The following is a 15,645-nucleotide window of genomic DNA, read 5'->3' on the forward strand; positions in this document are numbered from 1 at the left end:
GAGGTAGATGTTGATAGCAATGTCAGTTCTATTTCCTTATAGTAAGCCCTGAGGAAGATGTATGGCTTCTAGTATTGACAGGTCCTTTTACAAAGTAAGAAACTTAGTGTGTTGTGATTTACATCCGATGGCCCTACCTCCTGGCCAGTTCAAGGGCATTACCAGAAGCCCAGCAAGAGTTTTAAAGAGAGAGAAATTAGAGGCAACTGGGTGGCTCAGTCATTAAGCATCTGACTCTTGATTTCAGCTAGGCCATGATCTCATGGTTCATGAGATCGAGCCTGGTGTTGGCCTCTGTGCTGACAGCACAGAGCCTGCTTAAGATTCTCTCTCTTCCTCTCTTTCTGCCCCTTCACCCCCCCCAAAAAATAAATTAAAAAATAAACTTTAAAAAAATAGAGGGAGAGAAACTAAAGAATACCTCCAACCAATACAGGATGCATATTATTTTCTAAGGATACATGACATATTGTAAAAAATTTCGTATTCCAGATTCTGAAGCATCAACAAATTGCAAAGGAACTATATATTGAAGAATTTTTTTAAAGTGCCAATATTTAGCTGCATCTGACCTACAAAAATAGCAATTTTATCTGGCTGGAACTAATATATCCCATAAACTATTATCTGACCATAACACTATAATATTAAATATCAATAATAAAAGGACAACCTGAAAAACATTTATGAAATTTTTAATGTAATTTAATAAATAGAAATATTTTGCCTTCAGCAAGTTTGATTTAGCCTAATCTCTTCCCCCATTAAAACTACTTACTACAAAACCTGTATAAGAAACTTTTTTAAAAATTTAGACATTGGAGAGCAACACAGAGCTTGAGAGATTCGAAATCCCTTGAGGAAAAAGGACTCTAAGTGAGATCCACATTCACCCAGCTTTTTCCTCATGGGCATTAGCAAATTTTCAGCGTGAAGAAGTAGAATCCCAGTAGACAGTGACAGCTCCAATGGTCTAAGAAGACAGATCTTGGAGTTTAGGATGACTGAAAGACCTGGATCTTGAGGAACAAAATCTTAAAGGAAGAAAACCACAGGGAAGTCAGCCTAAAAATCTCTACTAAAATTCAACTTGAGGATTTGGCCAATTTCTAAGCTGCACACGGTGTACAACTCCAAAAAACTATCAGGAACAGCAGCTAGAAGCCCAAGGGACTGAGCAGAGATTTTAGAAGCCTAGTGTTCTGGAGATACAGAGAAAGGATTTCAAAACCTGCCAACATGGAATGGCCCTGGTAAACATTCCTGGCTCTCAGCTGAGACATGGAAAAGTCTGAATCCTAGAGTAAAGCCAAAATAAAATGGAATAGCCCTAAAATCAATCTTCAGTAGGATTAAGGTGATCTGCATGTACTCTCTGTTGCCCGAAAAGATTAACTCTCTCAGAAGGGAGATAACACATCCAGGCTGTCTATAATACTTATGTAATACAATGCCCACCAACTAACCAAAAAACTATGAGGCATGTTTAAGAAAGAAGAAGAACCAACTGAGCAAAAGCCAAGCAGAAACAGACCTACAGATGATTCAGATATTAGAATTATTAGACAGGGACATTAAAATAACTAGGTTCAAGGAAACAGAGAAAGGCATGGAAGATTTCAACAGAAACTTGTAAACTATATGAGAAAGTCAAATGGATTTTATGGAACCAGAAAATATAGTATCTGAAATAAAGAATTCAATAGATGAGTTTAATAGCAGATTAGACAGAGTAGAAAACATAATTCATAAACTAGAATACAGGTTAAGTTTAGAGTATTCAAACCGGAGGGGCGCTTGGGTGGCTCAGTCAGTTGAACCATGGACTTTGGCTCAGGTCATGATCTCAGGGTTTGTGGGTTTGAGCCCCACATCGGGATTTGTGCTGACAACTCAGAGCCTGGAGCCTGCTTCGGATTCTGTGTCTCCCTCTCTCTCTTCCCCTCCTCTGTTCACACTCTGTCTCTGTCTCTGTCTCTGTCAAAAATAAATAAGCATTTTTTAAAAAGAACTCAAACTGGACTACAAGAAGAAAAATATAAAAGTTAGGAAGAAGAGTAAAAGAGAGAAGTAGGGTACAGTGAAAATGGGCAACATGTGTAACTGGAGTTCCACCAAGGAAGGAATATGAATATGAGAGAGAAACAATATTTGAAGAAATAATATTTGAGATTGTGAAACTGAAAGGCATCAAACCACAGATTGATTAAGCTTAAAAAAAGACAAACAAAAAAACTCAAGTATGGGGCACCCGGGTAGCTCAGTCAGTTAAGCATCTGACTTCGCTGGGGTCATGATCTTCCGGTTCATGAGTTAAAGCCCCGCCACAGGCTCTGTGCTGACAGCTCTGAGCCTGGAGCCTGCTTCAGATTCTGTGTCTCCCTCTCTCTCTGCCCCTCCCCTGCTAGTGCTCTGTCTCTCTCTGTCTCAAAAATAAACATAAATAAATAAATAAATAAATAAATAGAACTTAAGCAGGATAAATATAAAGAAAACTATGTATCAGAAACAACGTAGTAAAACATGCTAAAATCAAAGACAAAGAGAAAAAATTTTTAAGTAGGTAAAAAGGGGAGAAAAAACCACATTGCCTCTAAAAGAGCAATAATAATTCCTGGAGTTGATTTAGCACCAAAAAACAATGGACGCCAGAGAACAATAAAAGAACTCTTTAAAATAATGAAAGAAAGTTGCTACCAATCTATAATTTTATAGCCAGTCAAAATGTTCTTCAGAAATGAAGATGATAAACCTTCTTATGCTAGGACTAAAGACGTGCTCAAGAAATTATGAGGACATATCAAAAAGACACAGAAGCCAGCCTGACGGGGCTCCCACTGGCCAAATCTAGGACAACTGAAACATCAAAATAAGTAATGACATTAGGGGATTATACCTCATCAAGTAAAATAAGAATTCATGAGAAGATACTGTTAGTAAATATATTATTGAATTAAAGTAGAACGTCAACTTAAAAATGTGGAAGGAATAACGGAGGGAGAAAATTGCCATTTTGCAACTGTATAGCAATAATTGATTCAGACAAGAATCATTAATGGATAATAAAACTACTTGGTGAAAATTTGATGAGGAAATAGGATATTTAGATGACCTCAAAACTTCCAACAAATTACTTATTAATTACAAAGAGTCATCACGTACCTTCTAACGTGATGCACTGAGAAAGAAGGGTACATTATTTATATCACATTTCTTCCAAAAATGTACAACTTGACTTTAAACATAAGAAAACCCAAACTGAGAAGCAGCCTTCAAAGCATCCGACCATACTCTTCTAAAAGGTCACTGTTATGGAGTTAGGGGATTGTTGCTACAGGTCAAACTGGAGATGATGAAGACATGAAATAAAACAATGGCGATGGAGATTTGGGGGAGGAATCAAATATATGAAATATAAACTCCACATTTTCAGCCTTTAAAGACTTCTTAGATGTTGCAGGAAAGGAAGATGAAGAAGTCTTAAGTTTTCTGCTGGGGCTGGAAATCCAAAATGAGATTTAGAAGAGCACGTTGCACGACATAGGTTTTAGAAGTAGACCTATGTTCAGGTACCATCCAACAGAGATATCTGGTCAGCAGATGGGTTGAAAGATGAGATCAGGTCTAGACAGAGAGAGATTGTGAAGATATCTGCTTGTAGGGAGGGGGTGAAGCCATTGATCGGGTGAGAGCACCAAGGTGAGCATAAATGATAAGAAGAGAAAAAAGATGTACCAAAGGACTGAGCAAAGAAGAAGAAGGGATAAGATTAAAATAATAAAATAAAATAAAAATAAAATAAAATAAAATAAAATAAAATAAAATAAAACAAAACAAAACAAAACAAAACAAAAAAATAAAATAAAACAAAACAAAACAAAACAATAAAATAAAATAAAATAAAATAAAATAAAATAAAATAAAATAATAAAATGAAGGGTCAGAGAATTTAGAAGAGAACTGGAGGGTTGCTGTCCAGGGAACCAAGAAAGAAAGAGTTTTAAGACCATGTTCCAAGCACATCAGCTATCAGCTATGCATACAGATCAGCATATAGAGATGACTCACAATCCCTGCCCCCACAACGTGTGCCAGAAGGAAAAACAAAAGTAATGCAAAACATTTAAAACCCTGAACATAGATCTATACAGCACACAATGGAAGAAATTGCAGATTCAGTGCAGTGGGAACACAAAGAGGAAAAACTCTGAACTCTCCTAAGATATTACAGAGCATGTCCCCAGGACCCTGTGGAGTGTCTCTGGGTACCCTGGAATGAGTAGTTAGTGGGCATGGTGGCACTTGCATCATGGTGGCCATTAGTAAGCCCAGGATGACTGGTATGCTTGAGTGAATTAAGTATCCACCATCACAAAGTCATGACAACTAGTGAATGGGGGTCTTACTGTTTTCATTGTGCAGCCTATACACTGCCTTTGGCATTCAGTCACTTCTTTTATTAAAGAAAACCAAGAGAATCTTTCCTTTTCTCAGTCCCTTTTATCATGTTTGGCCTTTTTCTTACACTTTTGCTTGGAAACTATGAAGGAGAAGATATTTCAAGTAGGGAAATTCTGTACAAGGTCACAGAAACTTCAGGAAACTTGGTCAGAAATGCAAATAGTTTAGTGCCAGTGGGAGAGTAGCAGGAGATAAAATTGGAAAGAAAGGCAGGAATCCAATCAGGCATCCAACTGGTACTGGGAATAGAGTGGTGAAGGAGAGAGAGAAATCGTAGAATAAATATACAGATAGTGCTTAATGGATGCCAGGTACTGTTTTAAATGTTCTACACATATTAACTCATTTATCCTACATCTGAGATAGCTTCTATCATTAGGCTTATTTTATAGATGAGGAAACTGAGACACGGAGAGATTAAGCGACTTGTCTGCACACTTAGCACATGTTGGAGCTAGGGCTGGAACCCAGGCCGTGTTGCTGCAGAGTCTATCTTTGCCTTTAACTACCACACCCTAGAGCAGGAATCACACTTATGCAATGACAGTATTGATAAGTGCTGGGAAAGAGAAGAGGGAGAACCATTTCCTGGATGGAGAAACCTCAAACAAAATGAAAATAAGTGATCTTCCCATGATCATACCTCATCCATAGTTGAGCTGACTTCTAAATTTGGATCTCCAAACTCCCAGGCCGGTTCTGAACAGCTTCCTCTTCCCTGGTGTTGCAGCGTTTTCAAGGCATTTCAACTGAAAGTTGAGAAAGGAGTTAACCACCAGTCAACTAAAAGTGCCTTTACTGTGGGACAGAAATTGCTCCGGAAGGAAGGGCAACATTTCGGGTCGTGCTTCGCTCATTAGAACTGTGTGACCCCAGGTGGGTATGTGGAACACTGTGCCTTGGTTTCCCCCTCTGAAAATGAGAGTGTGGTACTAGATTATTGCTGTGGCATTGGCACCTCTCACATTCTGTGACCTTAGTGTCAGAGTGGCCTGTTAGTGGGGCTGTAGACACTTCCCAGTTACCTGGAACCTTTAAGACATTGGTTAGAGGCCACAGAATTCCATCACCTAAAAGAATAATGCATTCTAAATGTATATTATGCTCAAAAAATAGTTACCTTTGAAGGCATAAAGCTATATATCTGTAAGTAATAAACCAGTCCTGTTCAAATGAAGACATCTATAGCAGAACACTTTAAACTGTCAAAAATGTCTGTTCTGACTGGAGCTAAGTAGAACAAATACCTATCGATACATGACTGTGCCTAGCACCATGCCTGGCCATAGAAGATACTCAAATAATAGTCATGATTTCCCACTCTTCACCATCCATTAGCTTCTGTTCTCCACGCTTATCTCCTGGTGGATGCTTTTTAATAAATTTGTTGTCCTGTTTATTTTTCATTTATGAGTTTCGGGGATTTTACAATTATGAAGTGTCCCCTTTCAAAGCATACCAGCCCCTTAGATTATTTCTTTCATACTTGTAAACACTTCCCCACTTTTGGAAAAAGACATTTTGCCTAATATCAACAGGCATACCCTTCTGCAAATGGGCACATTTTTAAAGCATTTTGGGGGGCAAATTAGCATTGATTTGATTGAAGACACCAGGTTCAAAGACTTCAGCCTTTGGGAAAGTAAAAATGTTTGGGATAAAAATAGAAACTAAGCCTTACAGGACTGATTGGTATGTCTTTAGACATCTAACACTCTTAGACATCAAATGCATCATCATTGTGACATTGGTGAATATAAATGGGCTGGCAAAATCTTTTAGATGAGGAAAAATTGAGATTTGATTGATCGACTCTCTCTGTAATATAGATGGACTCAAACCTAAATGTAAATTCACACGTCCTGGAAACGTATAAAGGGATTCTCAGAACACTGACTGTAATGTCATCAACTAACCAGCATTTATTAAGCACTAATTATTAAGCACTGATGCCAGTGGTATGTTAAGCATTTTATATGTATGTGTTTTAAACTTAATTCTTACAACAACCCTATGATACGTTTTACAAATGAAGAAACTTAGATTCAAGGGAGTTAAGTAACACCCAAAGAGTCAGGGGGAAAAGACAGGTGATCCAAAAAAGAGTGACTAACATTTGAAGGGCTTCAATGAGGGGTGTTAAGACACCTCTCCTTGGGGTGGCTGCTATAACAAATCACCACAAGCTTGGTGGCTTAAAACAGCAGAATCAATTCTCTCACAGTTCTGGAAGCCAAACGTCCAAAATCAGTCTCAATGGACTGAAATCAAGGTGTCCAGAGAGCTCTGCTGTCTCCTAAGACTCTAGTGGAGAATTCATTCCTTGCCTCTTCCAAGTTATGGTGGCCGCCGGCATGCTTTCGTTTGTGGCTGCATTGCTTCAGTCTCCAAGGCCGGCGTCTTCAAATCTCTCTCTTCTCTGCCTTCACGTTGCATATTCTCTTCTGTGTATGGACATCTCCCTCTGCTTCCATCTTAAAAAGATACCTGTGACTGCATTTAGGCACCACCGGGATGATCCAGGATAACTTCTCCATTTCCAGATCCTAAATTTCATCACATCTTTTGCCATACAAGATAATATTCACAGGATCCAGGGATGAGGACCTGCTTTCTGTGGAGGCCGTTGTTCAGCCTCCTCCATGAGGAAATGACAATCTCCTTCATCTGAGATTTCTGGTTGGACCCGTCACTCTCTCCTGGACTTCATGATGCTTAACAACAGTAGTATATTTCACAAACCCTTGTCCACAGTTCTGAAATCCTAACAGCCATGAAAACTGAAATTTTTCTTTCATAAATTTGGTACAAATTCAGTGGCAGTGAAGGCTGTGCAAACTGTCCTGAGACTCTCTATGATCTTTATCTCTGTAGCATGAATGCTCATGCATTCACTACGGGAATATTAATTTCTTGGTACTGGGTGTACTACCAGGGATGGTATGGAATTTGCATTATCACTCTTCTAAAATCTGAGTAGATGTGAACTCTGAAATACGTTTGGCCCCAAGAGTTTTAAAGGTTTGTGTCCCTACAGTAACATAGGAGCTGGAAATCATCCCAAAGGATTTTGGAAGTGAGGGATCCTGTAAGACAGACTGGAAATTTCTCAAAGACCCTAGAGGATAGCAGGATCCTTCAGGGAGTTGTGGAACCAACACATTTAGGAATTCCTATGAGGTGGTTAAAAAATGATTTCTAGGAAGATAATAAGAGTCATAGATTAGTGTGAGAGTAATGGGGACAAAAAAAGATGAGGTATTCAGAGTAACACTTTCACCCCTTTGTCTCCAGGAAACATCGTACTTAGATTGTTTGGATCTTTCAGATTTCCCCCCGTGCCAGGGTTGGAGCCCCAGCACCCGACTCACACACAGTATCTCCTGCTAGGATCGTGAGAGAGGGGGCCAACAGCAGGGTAGTAGCTGGTCTGCCTGGCTTATGTCCTGAAATCCTACACACAGAAGAGCCACTGCTGCAGGTTCTGTATAAAGCCCATTGGAGATGCGCTTCTCCTTGTCTACTTGAAGAGCCTCTTCTGAGCTCATAATCAGATCATGGATGTTAGGGCCAGGAGAATCTCAGATTGTAATCATCTTATAGACTCACTGTACTCATTGTTTCCTTATTGCTACAACTACCACTACCACCATCACCATTTTTCCCTCTTGAATATTATCCAGCCTCCATTACACCTTGCAAAAATAGGTTCCAGTATATCTAGTTCCTTCCTTCCTTCCTTCCTTCCTTCCTTCCTTCCTTCCTTCCTTCCAACACACACACACACACACACACACATCTTAGAAAGGAGATGCCTTCTACACCTTTGAAAGGATGGTTTCCTTATATATGTTCATACAAACACCCTCACTCTTACCTTCTTTGGAAGGATCTAAATGCAGACCTTTGATCATCATTACAAAAATAAAAATCTCACTTTTAATCTCTAGTGAGCATCTTAATATACTCTTCTTAAGTCAGCCATTTTGAATATGCATAACCTTGGTCAAGGAGAGCGTGGATAGCTGGAGAAGGTAAGGCCATCATGTCAATGAGAAAAGAAACAATACGAACGCCTTCATAAAGCTGTGAAAAATCTAGTAGTATCATTTCCCTTTGGAAAAGATAATGTATTGTTTATGGAGATATTCAGGAAAAATTTATACTATCTCACTGGGTGATTCACTCAAGTTTGCCATAAACATTCCTCTCCTTTTCTGTTTATCATCAATATAAATGACATCCCTTCATTGTCTGCCATTTAGGTTGGTCTGGAAATTTTTTATGGGTATTAAAAAGGAATGAGAAATTTTACATAAGCAAACTTTTCAAAGACATAAAACATACTTTTATAAAAGCCAAAATGTGGAAATAAAATTACAATCATTTCAATGGAAACATTTGTGCCGCATTGCCCTGCTTTTGTAAGGAAGGAGTAGGTAGGGCTTGACTTCTGGCAATTTGATGTGCAGCAATTTCTCTTAATGGAGCTAGCTTACTATATCCATGTGATCAGCTATTAGCAGAGAGAACAGGACAGTGACAAGCAAGTGTCCCCAAGTGGTCCTGGTAGCAGCCTAAAAGACTTCACAGAGTTCCCTGCCCCTTAGTCTTAGTTTGGTTGTCGGGTTCACTTCGTGCACACACAGACCCCTCCCCAGCATCTGCACCAGAAAGAGGCAGTGCTGACCCCTCAGGGTGTGTGAGGAAGGTGGTAGAGCTGTAACTGGTAAGACATGATGGATAACATTGAGACCAAGTTTCTAGTGTGACTGAAAAAACATATCTGAAAACAAATTTTGTAAAAAATATTTTGAGCAAGTATACCAATATTTGAATAAATGCACAGCATGCCAAAGGAAATGGGGACTGCTCATTAGAAGGAATAGAATGTTGGGAAGAGCACCAGCTTAGGAGTTAACAGGACCTGAGTTGTGGTTCCTCATTCTGTCCTTTATTAACAGTGTCTATTGCTCAGGGAAAGGCATTTAATCTCACTGATCCTCAATCTTCAGGTATGACAGTTGATAATAGCCTTGCTATTATATATATAAAAAAACACTTTGAGACTACAATAGATATAGATATAGAAAGTGTTTTATAAATTCCAAAGTACAACACCAAATAAAGATTTGGCATTATAAATGAGACATTCTCAGTGCTTATTAAAGTGTCAGTCTCATTTCTTTGTAATCTCATAGGACACTACTTCTCTAAAGTTTCCATTGAAAGAGTCAAACCTCTGGCAACTGTTAAGATTCCCTGAAACTTGCCACAGAGTTGGATCAAATTTGATTTTGGAAGAGGTTTCTACCATGTAAGGAAAAGCTCTGAGCTTCCTTTGACATTGAGAAGAGTAGCAAGGTAAGAGTCAGCATGAACGTGTGGCTTCTATGTGGTTCAAAGTCCAAATTCTGTGGACAATCTCAGGGCGGTAGTAGAGGATGCTAACCCTGGTGAGATAGCAGAATAAGAAAGCAGAAAGACTTTATTCTTGATGGTAGCAGAAGAGGCAACATCTTGGCCTCCAACACTTTCTCCGGAAGCCATTATAAGCAGAAGAGAGCCCCAATAGCCTCTAAGGTCTTCTCAGAAATGTCTGTGAAAACTTTCCAAAAGATTCCCTCTGATTCTATGATACCACAATTCCCATCACTTACCAATGAGAAAGAATGTCAGGAAATAAAATAATAACTTTGTTTAATATTTATGCTATTCCATCACATTAAATATAATTTATGCGATTGGTTTTTGTATTATGCTGTTTAATTATGTATACTTGAAGAGGCTTTATATTATACATGGTTATCATTTATAATTAATTAATTCAATATGGAGTTTGTGTTCATGCCTATAAAATGTTGGGCACAAGGCCCTGTGTCAAGAGCATAATCCTCTCTAGATCATTCTCGCTTCAAGAAAATCGGGTTTAATTCACAGCGTATTTTCTAGAAATACTTCATCTTAAATGCAAATACACCTTCTTTGTACTGAACATAATGTAGTGTTTCCTGGATGGATTGGAGTCATCACTGTCAGCAAAGTGGAGAGAAAAATGGTGGGCAGGGTGTCACCAGCACTGATTTTTGTAAGCTAGACTATCAAGGTTAGTTTCTCATCAAATTCTTCTCCTAAAGGTCACTGGTAAACTTCAAACTACAGAAGCCAAGGTTTTTCTTTTTTCCTTTCATTCTACTTCATATTTCTAAAATAATCTCTTCTTTCTTAAAATGTTCCTTCCTTCTACTCACTCTCTGTCTTATGGGTACCCCTCTAGCTGGTCTTCCTCACTATGCCAAGTTTGCTTTTCTTCCATCACTCTTTCTCTGCTTCTGCTATCCTGGACCTCCTGGGCCTATTTCTCTTCTTATACTGTTGGATCTCTTTGAAAAATCCCAACCACTCCCATGGCTTCAACTATTCCCTGTAAGATGATACCACCCAAAACTGTATCTCTATACCTAACTACTTTCCTCATGACACTTATTTGGACACCAGTAGGACTTTTCAACTCAAATATTCCATAGATTTCACAAGTTTCAGTTTATCTAAAACACAGATAATTCATCTCTCCCCTCCTGTGAACTACAGTGAACAGCTTCATTATCCCTTCTGTCCCCAGGGTCATCAATTTCTGTCTTCCTCATCCAAATAAATCCTAACCATTCTACACTTGCCACGTCTTCCTAGCATCCTCTTCCCTCCACCACTTTTTCCTTTGGTTCGGCTCTTATCTACCAACTGGAAGAAGAGAAGGAACTAACATTTTCCAGTGCTTATTGGGCACTCTATGCACACTTTCCATTCATTTCTTCAAGAACCATAAAACATTGGTGTATTTTCGTCACCATTTTTCTGTTGAAAAACCCGGGTCTCAGAAAGATTCTGATATTAGCTGAAAGCTACAGGGCTAAAGTGGAGCCTGAATTGATGTGTGACTGGAAATCTCAGTCCGTTCCCATCTCCCATCTTGGCACATCTCCCTCCTCCCAATCGGTCTCCCTGTCACTGTTCTCTCTTCTCCCCAGACCAGTTTTTCCAAGCACTGGTCTCAGGCATTTTTCATGGAGCAGCTCAGTGGCCCATGGGCCAGGTCTTTATGACTTCACAGTATTTTGGTGTACATTTAAAAATTTAGAACTTCCCACCTCCCAACAAATAAAAGACCATCGACCTTGTCTTTAAAACATCAGGCAGTCCTGGAATGCTTGGTCCAGTTTATCACACAACAATAATCAATCGACTCAACTCAAGTGCTGGCTGCTGCCTTTCGACCTGGCTGTCACTCCATATAATTTAATTGTATTACTTGTGTCACTCCATAGTCATTTGAGTTTGCAATCCCTGGTCTATGAGGACAGTAGTCAGCTCTAGCTGCCATGACAAAATACCATATACTGGATGACTTAACAGAAATTTATTTCTCAAAGTTCTGGAGGCTGGCAGTCTGTGAACAGGATGCCAGCCTGTTCAGGTTCTGGTGAAAACCCTCTTCCTGATTTGCAGATGGATGCCTTCTCTGAGTGCTTGCATGGACTTTCCTCAATGCATGAACAGAGAAACAGAAAGCTCTCTTCTTATAAGGCCACCGATCCTATTGAATTATGATCCACCCTATGAACTGACTTAACCTTAATCACCTCCTAAAAGCCCTATCTCCAAATATAGTCACTTTGGGGGTAAGAGCTTTAACATAAGAATTTGTGGGGGAAGGAGGGGAATACAATTTAGTTCACGGCAATGAACTTATAATAATTATTTTTGAGTCCCTACTATGTACCAAGTACTAAGTACTGTACATGCATTAAGTTCTAAATACTATACATGTATACCTAATCTAATCTTTGCAAGTAATTCTATGTGATGGGGGTTTTATATCATTATCTCCAGTTTTCAGATGTGGGAGCAGAGAGAGGTCATGTAACTTCCACAAGTTTCACAGCTAGTAGGTGGCAGAGCTAGAATTTGAACCCAGGTTGTCATGTTCTTAACTTCTATCTAAGCTGCTTTTTAAACCCACCATAGTTTAAAAGTCCAGCTCCCTTTCCCAGCCTCAGCATTCACTGCCTTCCTCAGGTAAATAAAGCGCTAGTCATTTTCTGATTTCTCCTTATGGTTATCATCTTTCTCTTAGATCATGCTCTTTGCCTTCCCTAAGGTTTTTCTCTTCCTTGTCCTGAGTAGTTGTGCAGAAACTCACTCACCCTCCAGCACCCTGCCTTACTTTTATCTGCCCTGTGATCTTTCCATGATTCCTGAAACTCCTAACATCTCTGTGCCTTCACCTCTCAGTGTTCTCCAAAACTGTCATTCTTTATTCCTGTTATAAATATCACACAACCCCATTACAATATACGGGGTGTGTGTGTGTGTGTGTGTGTGTGCGCACGCGTGTTTCTCTGTGAAAGTGGGGCCCACGTCTTTTCATCTTTGTCTCCCTAAAGCTGATATGCACAAGTACTTGAGACATGTTTGTTACAGTAAATTGAGTTGAACTGTTTTTACATTTTCCCCCAGTTTTATTGAGATATAATTGACATATAACGCTATATTAGTTTAAGGTGTACAACATAATGATTTAATATATATGTTAACCAGATGACTCCTGAAATCTCTTTGAGTCTAAAACCCTGTAGGTTTTACATATGTGTGTGAGGCATATACGACTGTTTGAAATGCCCTCATTCTATTGAATTTTTATAACTTTTTAATCAAATCCTTTGACTTTTAATTTTTTTCTCCCCCTTTATAATCAGGAAAATTGTTTTTACGGTTGATGTGGTTTTGACGGGTAGAAAGGGGAAGGACGGAGGGAGGCCTAAAAAGGGATGCTTTTTCTGGGGACTCTATGGTAGCCTAGCTGCTTGAAGTTTCTGGCATTCTTATTTTTCACTTAGGTGAGATATTGCCTGTTCTTAACTTTCTCTCCTATCACTTGGGCTTTTTTTTTTTTTTTACCCCCAACAATGGAAACAGAAACCCAGAGCCAGCCAGGGGCGGATACAATTTTTGCAGAAGTCTGACTCAGGCAGCAGTATTATCCTGGCTGAGACAAAGCCTTACACTGAGTAAACCAAGTCTACTTGGTTCAACGGTGTTGGCTCATAAATCAGCCTCTAAAGTATGTTGGGCTGAGAGGCCTCATGTAAATACAGGACTTTACTACCCTTGTAACCATTTGATATGTATTTCTTTCAGGGGGTGGATATGAGCATGTAATGAAAGGGCAGAATGCAGAATTTGGGAAGCAGGTAAGACAGCAGGCGAAAGGGAGAAGGAAAAGATCTGTGGAATATTTCAGCCATTTGTTTCAACTTGCAGCTTCTCCAAATGTCTCCTCAGATAATAACTGATATTGTGTAACAATGTATTTTCCAGAGCTCTACCACAGGCATTATCTCATTTCATCCTCAGTGTAAGTGTATAAAGTATCACTATTCATGTGAACATCCTCATTTTACAAAATCTTAGAGAGATTCAAACACATGCCAAGGTCACAGAGCCAAGAAGAGTGGAGCCAGGATTTGAATCCAGATCCTTCAAACTCAACTCGGAGACTGTTCCCATGAGACTTCAAAGTGTCAGATTTACGAAATCAACTGGCTGGCATTTCATTTTCAGTAATTCCCTTTGGCCTCCTTCTGGCAGCAGGCCAACAGGAAGAGCAGTAAAAAAAATTCAGATCATTCCCAAGCTAAACTCTCAGTGTCAGAGGAGTATAGAGCTAACTGGGTAATAATTAGCTACAGCAGTGGTGACAACCAGAGAATTTTCCCATTACTGTCTTACATGCTAACCTACTGGTATCTCTGCCCTTTGAGAAGCCATCATTTGGATAATTTCTTTAATCCCATCCTGGTCACTGCACCTGGTGGTCTTGTAGGAGGATTTACACTGCCCGTGACCCACATGTGTTCATGGATATGTGTAAAATTTAGTTGGAACATAATACGTGGAAGGCACAATGTTCACTTATTGGATCAAATGATATCCTGTGAGAAATGTTAGCCCCTCACACTAGGAGAATTAATTTCTCACTGCTGTGCCCCTTCCTGCCTTTTTGTATGTGTCTTCATCTCTGTTAACTTTTACTATATTGTATTAAAAGAAATATTTTAAGGTCTTTATTCTGTTCATGTAGTTTTTGGTATCGGGAACTCTTTTATATTCAGTTTTTGCATTGCCACTGTCTAAAAGTACTGCCTGCTATTGGGGAGAACCCTTCTTCACACCTCAGATTCCCATGGGGAGAAATATTCATGAGTGCAGCATGCCAGGCTTCTGTCTGGCTCCTCACTCCTCTTCCTTGTCCATGCCTTCCTGGAAGAAGAGGGGGGTAACTTCTCCAGTTGGCAAGTGTGAAGGGTAATTTCATGTGTCAACTTATATGAGCCTAGGTGCCCAGACATTTGGTCAAACATTATCCTGGGCATCTGTAAGAATGTTTCTGGACAACATTAACATTTGAATCTCTAGACTGAGCAAATCAGGTTGCCCTCCCTAATGTGGGTGGGCCTCATCCAGTTAATTGAACAACTGGATAGAACAAAAAGGCTCAGTAAAAAATAACTCCTACCTTACTATTTGAGTTGGAACATTGGTCCTTTCCAACCTTCATGCTCATTCTGAAACATTGGCTCTTTTGGGGCCTCAAGTCTGTCGGCTCTCATACTGGAGGTACACATCCACTTTTCTTGGTCTCCTGCTTGCCTACTGTATATTTCCAGACTTCTCAGGCTTCACAATTGTGTGAGCCAATGCCTTATCTAGTCTTTTTATCTATACACTTATATATACCCTGTTGATCCTGTTTCTCTGGAGAACCTTGATTCACACAGCAAGCTTGGCAGATGATCATGGGATGCTTCAGAAGAAGTCAGCCTGCCTTAAGGAATTCACATTCTCTCTACTGTGCTGAAAGCTTAGTAAACAAAGTCAGTAATAAGTTTAACTTAGAGAGTGATGATTATGTTAACAAGTCTATATGACCATTTCGTCAATCAGCTTGATGAGTGATAAAGTTGATATTTTGATCTGCATCTTTCTGACTGTGCATCTATCTTTGAAATGGTTCTAAACATGAGGCAAGGAAGGGTGTTATTATTTATGGAGACTAAAACCCCAATGGAGATGCTTAAAAAATGTTTGTGTGGAAGAAATGGAAGAGTGTATAATAGAATGCCT

Source organism: Prionailurus viverrinus, chromosome C1, assembly GCF_022837055.1.
Source record: "Prionailurus viverrinus isolate Anna chromosome C1, UM_Priviv_1.0, whole genome shotgun sequence".
Taxonomy (NCBI): domain Eukaryota; kingdom Metazoa; phylum Chordata; class Mammalia; order Carnivora; family Felidae; genus Prionailurus; species Prionailurus viverrinus.